Consider the following 14,121-nt stretch of genomic DNA (forward strand, 5'->3'; position numbering starts at 1 on the left):
GTTGGCATCTGTTCAACTTGTGTGTTATAAAACTTGACATATAATACTCCTACTAATATGGTCATATACCCATCTAGATTACACTTACATGTATCTGTAGAAGTTACAGTTGTGAATAAAACGATAATATCAACAAAAAGGGCCAATCCAAATGAAAATTGAATAATGGATGTCTCAACTAAATGATAATATTAAACGTGATGCTATACATATATAATTATCCAGCCATACACATCTATTAAATAACAGCATCTGTTTAGTGTGTGACGGGTATTCTCTTTCTAGAAAATATGATACCAGTACCACATGTGTAGTTGGAACCAGAAAAACTTTGTCAGTTACCACAAATATACCGGATATTTTACATGAACCCTGTTTTATTTAACTCTGTCCAGGGTGTTTTTTTTTTAAAAATTAAAATTCTTTATAAAAAATACAGGAGAAATCTGTTTTCGACAAAACAGTATTATAAGCAGGGACTGTGCAGCAGATTATAAAGTGAAAAGTGAAGGGGGGGGGGGGGAATACAACAACGGGAGAATTAAACCTCTAATCTAAGCGAAATGTCAGTCCAAAAATTGTTCATTTACGTTCAGTAGTCTATTAAGATCTGATGAACTGAAAAATTTGTTTTAAAACTCGGACCAAGTTTAGAAGACCACTCATTCCACAATGACCACTCAGACCTAATTAAAATTGTACAAAAAATCGCGTTTTTATACGCCCACATTTTCATGTGGACGTATATAGTCGTCGCCCCTGTCCGTCCGTCCGTCCGTCCACAATTGTTTGTGAACAGTCTACAGGTCACAATTTTTATCCGATTTCAATGAAACTTGAAATATAGGTTTATCACCCTAAGATCTCGGTTCCTTCGATATAGGCATGTATCGGACTGTAACTTCGTGGATTATGGTCCCTGATTGTACGAAAAATCACGTTTTTAGCTTGTGAACACTGTAGAGGTCACAATTTTTATCCGATTTTGTTTAAACTTGAAATGTAAGCTTATAACCCAAAGATCTCGGTTCCTTGCGATATTCGCGCATATCGGACCATAACTTCCTGAATTATGGCCCCTGATTGTACAAAAAAATCGCTTTTTTAGCTTGTGGACCCCATAGAGGTCACAATTTTTATCCGATTTACAAAACCGTTTGAATATATCACCGTTACACCCTGAGGGTGGTTGAGTTCGAATTTCGTAAAAATAAGACCGAAACTGACGGACAAAATGGCCGCCCCTCGTTCGCAAATAGTGTCAAAATATTGTGTATCAGGGTTGTGGATCCTCTGGAGGTCACACTTTTCATCTGATTTTGATGAAATTTGAAATGCATATTTATAACCCAAATATCTTGGCTCCTTTTATATTTTCGTGCATATTGAATCGTAACTTCCCTAATTATGGCTCCTGGTTGTACGACAAATCGTGTTTTTAGCTTGCGGTCCATGTAGAGGTCACAATTTTTATCCGATTTACAAAATCGTTTGAATATATCACCATTACACACTATGATCTTGGTTCCTTTTGATAATCGCGTATATCCGAACGTAACTTCCTGGATTATGGCTCCGGATTGTTCGAAAAATCGCATTTTTAGCATGCGGATTCTCTAGAGGTCACAATTTTTTTTCTGATTTTAAAAACCGTTTAAATATATCACCATTCCACCATAATGAAGGTTGAATTCGAATTTCGGGAAAATCGAAATGAAAATGTCCGACAAGATGGCCGCACTTTGTACGCAAATTGTGTAAAAGTATTCTATGAAGGTTGTGGACCTTCTAGAGGTCACAATTTTGAATCCGATTTTGATGAAAATTAAAACATATCTTTATATCCCAAAGATCCCAATCCCTTTTGATATTTGCGCATTTCAGACCACAACTTTCTGGATTATTGGCCCTGATTGTACAAAAAATCCCATTTGTTTTTAGTTTGTTCTCTATCCATCTCTTGCAAAATGTGGACGTATCCTGCCTGGCAGCCGCTGGTATCCGATAAGAGGTTATTTTATCTAATGGGGGGTTGGATGGCTCAATGGTTAGCACATGCGTGCTGTATCATAAGGTCTGTCATTGAGTCAACTGGCATGGTTTCGATTCCAGTCTTGTACGTGACAAGGAGTAGGGTCGCCTGTGCCACCTCGTGGGTTTTCTCTGGCTTCTCCGGTTACCTCCTACTGCTAAAATCCCCTCCGCACAAGCGAATTATTGAAATAAAATTAAACCATGTGTCGGTCCCAAAATGACCTAGTTTGTTTCGAGTGGACGTTATGTCAGAAGTGACATTTTGGTGGACAAATAATGGGCAAATAATTTCTCAGTCGCTAATGTCCTAAAGTTTTTTCATGTGGACGTATTATGCCGTCGCCCCTGTCCCTCTGTCCGTCCACAATTTGTTTGTGGACACTCTAGAGGCCACAATTTTTATCCGATTTTGATGAAACTTTAAATTTATGTTTATATCACAAAGATCTTGGTTCCTGTTGATAATACGAATGTAACTTTCCGGACCATGACCCCTGATTGTTAAAAAATGGCCTTTTTAGCTTATGGACCCCTAGAAATCGCCATTTGTATACAATTTTAAAAACATTTAAATATATCACCGTTACACATCATTGAAGATTGAGTTCGAATTTCATAAAAATCTAACCGAAACTGCCAGACAAAATGGCCACTCCTTGTGCACAAATAAATATATCACCATTCCACCATAATAAAGCTTGAGTTGTCTATGTGTTTCTGGATCAAAGATATTTATCATAAACAGTGATAAAAAAAAAAGTTGAGTAAATTCTTAACTTAAAGATACATTATGGGAGATTAGAAAAAGAACTGGCAGTTTTCACTATAATATACTCAGCCAAATTAAAAACTTGACACTGATGAATTTCAACAAATTTTTTTTTCTGGTAAGTCAAATAAATTTTAAAGTGTTTCTAACGATAGTAAGGAGTAAGAAGCCTTTAATTTCATAAAATTGAAAAGTCACGTGGATCACGTGACTTTTGAGCATATAAAGATGAAAAACCTGAAAAACACGGGCAAACACAAACTCGTGAGGTCAATCGATGCAAGTTTCCTTAAACTGAACACGCACACGTAACTTGAACTGGAAAAACAAATTAAAATTGTTATTTTCATCTTTGTTAGAAAATGCCGCGCCTTTCAAATGTAGAACGTCTACGTGCTATAGGTAGGCTCTATGCTGGTCAGTCTGTGGTCACTGTTGCAAGAGCATTTAATTGTTCACGCCAGACAATAATTAATCTTAGAAACTGGAACTATTGACGACCACCCAAGGGCGGGAGCGCCACGTGTGACGTCACTCCAGGAAGATCAAGCAATACGATTACGTCATCTTAGAAAGAGATTTGTCACTGCAACCTCCACAAGTAGAGAGATGTTTGGTGGAAGGGTAACTGCAGAAACTGTTCGAAATCGCTTGAAGGCTGCTGGTCTTCGAGCTCGGAGGCTCTATTATGGACCAATATTGACACCTCTTCATCGCCGTAACCGACTTGTGTGGGCCACAAGACACAAAAGATTTACTCAAAGACAGTGGAATTTGGTTGTCTTTAGTGACGAATCTCGATTCACTTTGAGATTTGCCGATGGCAGGGCCTGAGTGTACCGCAGACGAGGTGAACGTTACGCTCAAGTATGCGTCAGAGAAGTTGACCGATTTGGTGGCGGCAGCGTCATGGTTTGGGGTTCTTTTTGTGCACATGGACGTTCTCCTCTTGTTGTTGTCCAAGGGAAATTAAATGCTGTCCAGTACAGGGTCAGATTTTGCAACCTGTTCTTCTTCCGTTTATGCAGAGACATGGGCCTGGACTAACGTTTCAACAAGACAATGCTCGACCCCATACAGCAATTGCTACCCAGAATTTTTTGAGAAATGCCGGTGTCCAAGTCCTGGATTGGCCGTCGCTTAGCCCCGACCTTAATCCACCACTGACGTTGCAGGACCTTCAACATGCTCTTGCTGAGCAGTGGCGACGTCCTCCTCGGGTAGTGTTTACTAATGTTCTGAGATCCACGAGAAGACGTTGTGTGGTAGTACGAGACGCTAGAGGAGTCCACAACTGTTACTAAATACTTTATATTCCGATTGTTCTCCAAGTCTGTGAATTTCATTTTGGGGGGTACTGTGACATCACGAACGTTATCAATGTCAAGGACTTTCGGCGAGACGTATTCTTGCTTTCTGTTGATGTCAAGGTCGTCTGTGCACAACATTACACTAAAATAGTTGCCTTAAACCAAATATTAAAAATCTAGTCCCAAAAATCCCGAGTGTCAAGTTTTTAATTTGGCTGAGTATATTTAAGGAGTTATGTATGAGACCCCAAAGTAGCCTTTCTCCAGATCGAAAATCATAGAACTTGGGATATGTTGTAGAGTGTGATTGACGAAAAGATATATTTTATATCCAACGCCGGGGGTAGGGGGGGGGGGGGTTCTACCCCTTGGAAATTTTCAGAAATTGGAGGCCGAAAACATGATTTCCTGGCATTTCAGGCACTTGTGTCGGAGTCATTTAGAAGTACCTCCCCCAGAAAAAAATAAAATTCTGCTACAAAATTAGCGCATTCTGGTTTTAAATCAAATTAAATTATTTTTTTAAAAAAAATATACCCCCCCCCCCCTTTCCGATCAGACACCACAAAATAAAGTGATTTTTTTTTTATAGATAAACAATTCATTTCTCTTTTTTTTTTACTTCACAGACTTATTCTTCTTATTCTGACCTGTTGAAGTTAACTAATCAGCAACTTGTCGTTGATAAGATTATTAGATCACAATCATTGGTTCCCAAGAATAAACATTTAGAGAAAATTGACCAGCTATCTTCAGTCTTACATCTAAAACCCCATGAAATAATTAAATATGAAGATTTGTGTAAACTTAATGATTTGGAATTGAAAGACTTACTCAGGAGAAATCATTTGGAAGTTATAGGCAAAAGGACCCATGATTTGGCGCAGCTGTCTTCAATTTATAAATTTAATCAATCTACTATGTGTGCTTCATCAACATATTTGTGACATTAAAAATTCAGTTAAGGGCTGGACCCAAAATCTTAAATATTTGCCATCTACATCACTTTCACAGATTGAAGAATATTTGATTAATGCTCATTATATTAAAACATGTTCTTCAAACTTTGAAGAATTCACAGCAGGCACACTTAAGCGACATAAAGCTTTACGCAGTTACGAACTTTGCGACTTTGGGCTTTATAGGACATATACATTCTGTTCAGTTTAACAATCTTGCAGATAATTATTCATACTGTGCTTTACGCTCCAAAAGTAACCCATCTTGGGATACATCTGGAACTGTATATGAAACATCCATTGTTTTAGATAAATCTAGTGGTAAACCACTTGGTGGTCATTGTTTATGTGTAGCAGGATTGATCAAGGCATGCTCTCATGTTGCTAACTTACTATTTGGCCTAGAAGATATTGTTAGTAAAGGTTTAACAGAACTGCCTGACACTTCGTGCACATCTATTATATGTTTCATGGTCTGCACCAAAATCCAATAATCAAGTTAAACTCCTTAAAGACGTTCCTATTGTAAAAAGAATACCTCTTAGGGTGGTTAAAAAAAAAGATTTGAAGAGTAGCATCTTTAATCCAGTTAATCCTCTAAAGGCTGGGGTAAAATTTGAAAAGGCACAACAGCTTTTTTTAATTTTTCATGAACTTAATTTATGTCGTCCAAATTTACCTTGGTTGAAATCGGTAGATCTCAATAAGTGGAGACCCGTAAATAATAAACCTTTGCAAACATTTGGACCCTCAGATCTTAAGGATATATACTTATTACTATCTACTAAATGCAATGGGTATGATTCCACGTTGAAACCGATACAGGTGTGGCTAATCCCATATAGATAACATATTGGACCCACATGCCATATAGATATGATATTGGTCCCAGATACACATGTGGGAAATCCCATATGGATACCATATTGAACCCAGACATATATATTATTTTATATGTGGCAATGTCATATAGATATGATATTGACCCCAGATACACATGTGGGTAATCCCATATGGATACCATATTGAAACCATATACATAATATACATGAATGTGGTTATATCATATCCATACCACACAGACTTTTGGTGCACATATGATGGGTAATCTTTTCTGGGCAGATTGGTTCACAAAACTAAAAGTATGGATTCAAAAATGAACTTATACATACACAAATTAGTAATCCCATATGGATACAATATTGGCCCCAGATGTACAAAAGTTATATGTAATCCCATACACAGATACCATATTATCCCCAGATAGATACATGGGTAATCCCATATGGACACCACATTGGCTCCATGTATACAAAAACAGAGTTGTTAATGTGGGTAATCCTATATAGACCCCATATTGGCCCAAGATACACACACTATAAGGTCAGAGTATCCATGTAAGAAAGAAGTAAGGATTATATCATTTGGCTTGTCTCTGTGATATTAATATACACACAACTAAAAGTATGGCTTCAATAATGATCTTTAACATACACAAATTAGTAATCCCATATGGATACCATGTTGGCCTCAGATATACAAAAGTTATGTGCTCCCATACAGATACCATATTATCCCGAGTTACACACACGAGTAATCCCATATGGACACCATATTAGCCCCATGTATACAAAATAGAGTTGTTAATGTGGGAAATCCCATATATATCCCATATTGGCACCCTATACACACACTATAAGGTCAGATTATCAATGCAAGAAAGAAGTAAGCATTATATCATATTTGGTTTGTCTCTGTGATATTAGTATACATGAAAATAAAGTGTATTTGCGTACCTTTGTATGTGGGAAGATAATATGGGTCCAGTATGGGGACCTTGTGGTATCACCTGGGCCCACATCCCATTTTTCCCCATATGGTCCCATAATGCAATGTTTATGGGGGTTATACAAACATTAAAGAAATTATGTGTATAGTAATATGAGTTTCAAATATTTCAATGTTATGCACACATTAAAGACATTATCTATAGTAATATGGGTTTCAAATATTTCAATGTTATACAAACATTAAAGACATTATCTATAGTAATTTTGGTTGGTTCAATGTTATACATGTAGATACAGTAGATACACTACTAATAGTATTATGGATAAGTAATATGGATATCAAATATTTCAATGTTGTTTGAACAGTAAATACAATATCTGCAGTAATATGGATATCAAATATTTCAATTTTATACAGACAGTAGATACTTGTCTATAGCATATGGGTATCAAATATTTAAATATTGAACACACAGTAAATACATTTTCTATGATCAACATAGGTCATACAGTAAATACATTAGTATCACATATTTCAATGTTTAAACGGTAAATACATTTTCTATAGTATTATCGACATCAAATATTTCAATGTTGTTTCAACATTAATTCATTGACTATTAGTCCCATCAAAAAATAGCAAAAAATAACCCAAACCTAGAAAAAATTGCAAGAATAACGGGGTTTATGGTAAACAACTTCTGAACTGATTCCAAAAGTAGATTCACCGGGCTACGGGAAAATTTATAATTTGCATTAATTTGCTTGTTTTCTGACAATATATATATGCAGCACTGCGTTGAAGGAATGTATTTTTGAAGGTATAGATGAATACATCTTCGATTCACGGTGCTACGGGAAAATTTATAATTTGCATTAATTTGCTTGTTTTCTGACAATATATATATGCAGCACTGCGTTGAGGGAACGTATTTTTGTAGGTATAGATGAATACATCTTCGATTAATAATAGACATCGGGTAAATGCTGAAGACCTTTCTCTTGTCATAATTTAAAATGGTTGCTATTTTGCAAGATGGCGGCGATTATTCCATCAGTATGGATATCTGACAAAAGTAATAGTCCAATCAATACATAGTTTGAGATTAAACAAATAGTCTGATCCGTAATGTAAATTACGGATCAACACCAATGTTGACATTTTTCTGAGTACCCGGTAGGTCTTTATAGTACGAGACGTCATAATTTGAAAGGTAGCTATTTTGCGATAATATTGCAACTTATTTTTTATTTTCACTTTGTTTATACTGTCGTCGACATACCAACTGTGATTTGGCACTTTATTAATATTGACAGGGGTCATCATGACTTTTTCCATCTCTTCGTGAAGATATTTTCAAGATGGCGACCATTTTGGGCTGGAAAATTGGACGATGTGCTGATTTTAGTAGTGTTGGTGTCAATATATATGTTTTCGGGGGCACAGATTCCATTTCTGCCAGTTACAACTGTGTAAAATGATCACATGTTCACCTATTTTGCATATATCCAAGATGGCAGCAATTTTTCGTGGGAAAATGGGCCGATGTGCTGATTTTGATTAAGTAGTCGTCTTTGGTGCCACTATATGGTTTAGTAAGCCCAGATTCCATTTCTGCCCTTTACATTGAAATATTTGAAACCCATATTACTATAGATAATGTATCTACTGTTTGAAAGAACTTTGAAATATTTGATATCCATATTAATATAGCTAACGTGTGTATAAAATTGAAATATTTGAATATTACTATAGATGAACATTGAAATATTTGATATCCATAGTACGGTAGATTTATAGTTACAATATGCAGTGTCTTTATTTATAGGTACGGTCAGGGGACTATTATAAGGTATGCGGGGTTTTATGTGAGTACGGTATTGTGGTTTGAAGTCAATTAAATGAACATAAGTAAAATTTTGCCCAGCTGTCTCATATTTACCTGTAAAACAGTACAGACAGTCGAAAATTTAGAGCCCTGTCGTCAATGTTTGCTATTTGTATTTCAATGAAGACATACGACATACAGTATGTGTGAAATTTTTCCCGGACAGTGGCACTACGGCCTACTCTTACATATACACGTAGTTATATTTGTATTTCAGATGGAATAGATAAGTATTATCTTAAGTCAAGACAGTTAACTTCTCGGCATTTGTACAATTCCAAGTACCCAATTCCGGCTATGAATCATTCCACAATACCACCATTAACTGCTCGGTATCAATCACGGGTCCAGTCACTTATGAAGTTTTTGTAATGAAAGGAGGAGATGGAGATTGTGCAGGTATCCAATTAAAACCTAATGATGGTACTGACTTATATCCCACAAACAGAACAATTTGCAACTACGACCTCACTTCCGACATGCTAACCATCAATAAAAGCTTTACCCTTAAATTGTTTATCAACAACACGCTAGCAACCGGGGTGGATACTACTGTACTTATTGTACTTAGTTCAAGTAAGTTTCAAATTTTAATTTATGAAATTTTATGAATATTGATCAAGTTCTACTGGGTAATCTAACATATTGTTTTAAATCTCATTTACCAATAAAATAAAAAATCGTCAGTGGGGGGGGGGGGTGTCAACTACTGTAACCAATAAGGGGGATAGGGTAGGGGTGTAGCATTTGGTCTACTGCATTAAAATTTCAATTTTAAAAAGTATTGTTTTTCTGTAGGTTCAGCTTAAACAGCTTTTGAATTGTTTGATGTTTATTGTGTTGTGATTTTTGCGTGTAGGGGGCAACGGGTCTTAAAGGAAGGACCTCAAACTCTAGTTTATCTCCAATGTTTGTCCCCGAAAAGCAACATATTCTGGTTTTCAGAAAATAAAAAAATAATGTCTCAATAATTACCGCTCGTAAATGATTTCCCAGGGACAGGAAGTGACTGTATCTCAATGTTCACTGGATCTCTATGTTCACTGGATCTTTATGTTCACTGTATCTCTATGTTCACTGTATTTCTATGTTCACTATGTCTCTATACTAACTGTATCGCTATGTTCACTGTATCTCTATGTTCACTATATCTCTATACTCACTGTATCTCTATACTCACTGTATCTCTGTGTTCAATGTATCTCTATGTTCACTTTCTAGATTTCTGAGCCAATCGAAGACGTGAATAAACCATGCAATGTGCTATGAGGAGAATATTCCAGAACTGCGGGTTTCTCCCCACTCTTTATCGAATTCCAGTTGTCACGGTAATTTTCCTGACACTGGAAACGAACCAGTGATCCCCAGATTAATGAACCAACATTCCTACTCACTGATCCACCATGGCTCCCCTGCTGTGTAACAGATTACTACATGAAACCCAACGTCTGTTTTCTCTCTTTTTATATGATATTGGCTTTGCTAACTTGGAGGTACTGTGTTCGACCCCGTCGTCGTTCCCCTTGTTAGTGGTGCAGGACAGAGTGCCTGGAAGGGACGAAAACCCGTACACCGATAAAATTATCCTCATAGCACACTGTATGGCGTATGTCCGTCTTCACTAGCCCAGTCGGGACAAGGCAGTTGGACATTAAGACCCATTTCATTTGATTTCTCTATTTACATATTATAGAAGAAGGGGGTGGGTCAATGGGAATAATAATAGGAGCTGTAGTAGGCGTTGTTGCCGTAGCAGGTGTTGGAGTTGGTGGATTCTTCTTACACAAGATGTTGAAAAAGGTAACCCCTCATAGTAAAACTAAACAAAAAACAAAGGAGCAAAATCTTTTAAATTTAAATAAAGGATTAAGTTTTGGTGATCTTTTCAAAGGAACTGGACCTAAATGAAACCCACCGACCGCTCACCGAAGATTGATTTATTTTAATCAGCTATGCAGGATAGTAAATATAAATTTGGTTCAAAGTTCAATACATGTTAAAAAGAGGTATTCTGCTAGACTTAAATCTGACTATTACAGGCATTTAACTTCAAATGTTATATTAACTATTAATTAGCCATTTATTAATATCACAAGCCTAGCCGACGAATGGTCGGCATTTAAATGGATTAGAACACCCGCTAGTTTTAAAAATTTAACTATAAATATAAAATGGATAATTGTTTCTGGACACTCGACAGGTCACAATATTTATGCGATTTTAACGAAACGTAAAATATATGTTTATATCCCAAAGATCTCTATTCCTTTCGATATTTGCACGTATTGGACCATAACTTCCTGGATTATGGCATAGACTGTACGAGATGTCAAGTTTTAGCTTGTGGACCCCCTAGAGCTCACAATGTTTATACTTAATGGCCAAAAGATCTTGGATAACTTTGAATCCGAAAAGGCACTCTTCCGTTAGCATTTTGAATGGTTGACGACCAGGAGAGCCATGTTTAAGTCCTGTTCTCGGATATACAGTTAAGCTTCTAATCATTGGAATCGTTTTGTTTGTATACTCCCGCATTTCACCTAAATGTCACATTTTTATTTCAAAATTTCAGCCTGTAGGTACGTCACCAACTAAGTCGAAGTAAAAGACCCAGGTTGCGGTATCTATGGACAACAGACCAACCCATCATTATTGAACTGTAATTGGTTTATTTTCCATGAATTGTAATCAAAGTAAAATAGCAGCATAAGATAACCGACCCACCAATTATTAGAAGAATAATGTATTAGATATATTATAAACTTTATTAAAGTGTATATGGGCCAAGAGGTCTAACGATCCTGGTAGCTGGGTTCTTTGGAGGTTAAGTGGCCTAACACGTACGCTTTAGATAATAAAGTCTGTCAATGAATCAAGTGACGTGGTTTCGGTCTGCGTGTGCTCTTTATATCATAAGATCTGTTATTTGGTCAAGTGGCGTGGTTTTGGTCTGGCGTGTGCGCTTCAGATCATAATGTCTGTCATTGAGCCAAGTCCTTAAGTCAAAACTTTGTGGTTTTCTCCAGGTCAGCCGGTCTGCTACTACTCTTAAAACGAAATGAAAATGAAATGGGGTTTAACGTCCTACTGTTCTACTCCGAACCGGGCTAACGAAGATGGACATACGCCATACATTGTGCTATGAGGGCAATTTTGCCCGGGCAGCGGCACTACGGCCTACTTTTATATCGAATTTCAACTGTCAGGGGATCTTTTACGTGCACGCCTATGTTTACACTGGACCTCGGTTTTTCGTCCCACCCGAACGACTAGACAGCTGTCCTTGTTAGGCCCTCCGATCTGCATCACTAACAAGGGGAAACCACGCCGGAAAATCTGTATAAACTTTCTCGGCCAATGCAGACTTTTAAAAAGACCCCTATACACATATATTAGTCCCGATTGAACGATAAACCCCATTTCTCTCACCCATGAATGCGAAATTTTAATTTAAATACCTGTTACTTGCGTGTTAAAGAAATCGATACAGCAAATGTGGTTTAACATATATTGAACATCAACTAGGTTATTTCTAGATATATTTATTGCAATCTACTAATGAAATGAAATGGGGTTTAGCGTCCTACCTTCGTGCACCAACTATGGTAATGAAGACGTGAACCAATAATTTGGTAGTTAATTTGCCTAGACAGTTTTTGATGTTAGATTGCAGTCCAAATTTGCCTTTTTACAGACTTCAGACACATGATGTTTCAAATTTAGATTGCAGTTCAAATTAACGCCAAAATGTCTAACCACATTTATAGCCTAAACTGTAGCACCACCAACTAAAACTGAATTCGTTTCATTTCTTGGTTTTCGGCCATGCTATAGTTTTTAACAGATTTCTTTTTCAAATTTGGTTTGAATCATTGTGATCATGAGAAGACAGGTCCTATCAATATTCAGCGTTCCACGACTTTCCGTCCTGGAGTTACCTCCCTTTTCTGAAAGTTAAATAAAATCACTAAAATGAAAAGAATTCAGTTTTAGTTGGTGGTGCTACAGTTTAGGCTACAAATGTGGTTAGAAATTTTGGCGTTAATTTAGACTGCAATCTAAATTTGAAACATCGTGTGTCTGAAGTGTGTAGAAAGGCAAATTTGGACTGCAATCTAAATTTGAAACATCACGTGTCAGAAGTGTGAGGAAGGCAAATTTCCATCAACATAAAATCGGTAACATCAAAAACTGTCTAGGCAAATTAACTACCAAATTATTGATAAATGCGTTTGTAACATCTACCTTTGATTACTGCAATTCGTTGTTATACAATTTACCTGACTGTCATATCAATCAACTACAGAAAAACAAGAACAAAGCAGTCAGGATGAACTGTGGAGCGAAAATTTCGCAAAATATATCTCCAATCCCATCTGAGTTTCACTGGCTATCTCTTAAATATCGGATAGCCTTCAAGATAAATATGCGCACTTTTAACTTCCTCAACAATCCCAATTCACCAGCCAGTCCCACGGAACTTATACACCCATACAACCCTTCCGGAAAGCTCAGATCATCAACAGAAAATAAATTAATCTACCCCACGACCAGAACTCGTTTTAGTGAACGTGCGTTTTAAGTACGGCACGCATCGCCTTGTGAATGGAACAAACTGCCTTATGATGTAAAAGAACGCCCTAATAGACCAGAGGGAGACGGGGGGTATTATCCGAAAGGTGGGCAAAAAGCGGGAGTTGACTTTTCTAGAAGCATTTTTCCTCAGGAATCCGAAAATGGTGGGTGATCAGTCAGGTGAGGGAGCGTTCAGGAGTTATCGAGGTCAAAAGGTCACCAGAGGTCAAAGGAGGCTGGCTTATGAATTTAGCCACTTCTGATGCTGTCTGTCGCAGATTTCTTGATGGAACGCAGCTGAATCATTGAATAAGTGACGAAGGATAATTTGTGAAACCAATTAATCAAATTATGACGTAATAGAAAAGGTCACCGAGGTCAAATAAGCAAGAAATAAGGATGCACTGAGATTAGGGGCAAAACTAATGTTATTTTCAATATGCAGTACAATTCTGCATGGTCTGGCGAAGTAATTTCATCCAAAATTAACGATTATGTTAAACGAGTGATATGTCATACCATAAGTATATAATCGCGAACATTTTCACAAACTGGAAGTATTATTCTATATAACCCGGGAGCCCAGTGAGATTTAATCAAAATATTGAGTTCAAAAGGTTTGAGGTCTACAACACATATTTTACCCCTAGATCATTTTGGAAAGCCAAGTCTTAAGTTTTGTAACCTGTGCATATACCTGTGCATATACCTGGGAGCGCTCCCCCTAACCCTCCCATATTTAATGGGAGTTAAAATTCAATGTCCATCTACAATTTTTTTGCAAGCGTTTCACAC

General features: G+C 36.9%; 1 long non-coding RNA gene across 1 annotated transcript; it reads left to right on the plus strand.

Annotated features, from left to right (window-relative positions):
• The first annotated feature begins 9,095 nt into the window (after positions 1 to 9,095).
• On the plus strand, positions 9,096 to 11,495 carry LOC126832167 (uncharacterized). The gene is made up of 3 exons (XR_007684569.1): positions 9,096 to 9,327; positions 10,445 to 10,551; positions 11,324 to 11,495. It is a non-coding gene; the product is annotated as an uncharacterized LOC126832167 (long non-coding RNA).
• The last annotated feature ends 2,626 nt before the right edge of the window (positions 11,496 to 14,121 follow it).

The sequence above is a fragment of the Patella vulgata genome, chromosome 9 (assembly GCF_932274485.2).
Source record: "Patella vulgata chromosome 9, xgPatVulg1.2, whole genome shotgun sequence".
Taxonomy (NCBI): domain Eukaryota; kingdom Metazoa; phylum Mollusca; class Gastropoda; family Patellidae; genus Patella; species Patella vulgata.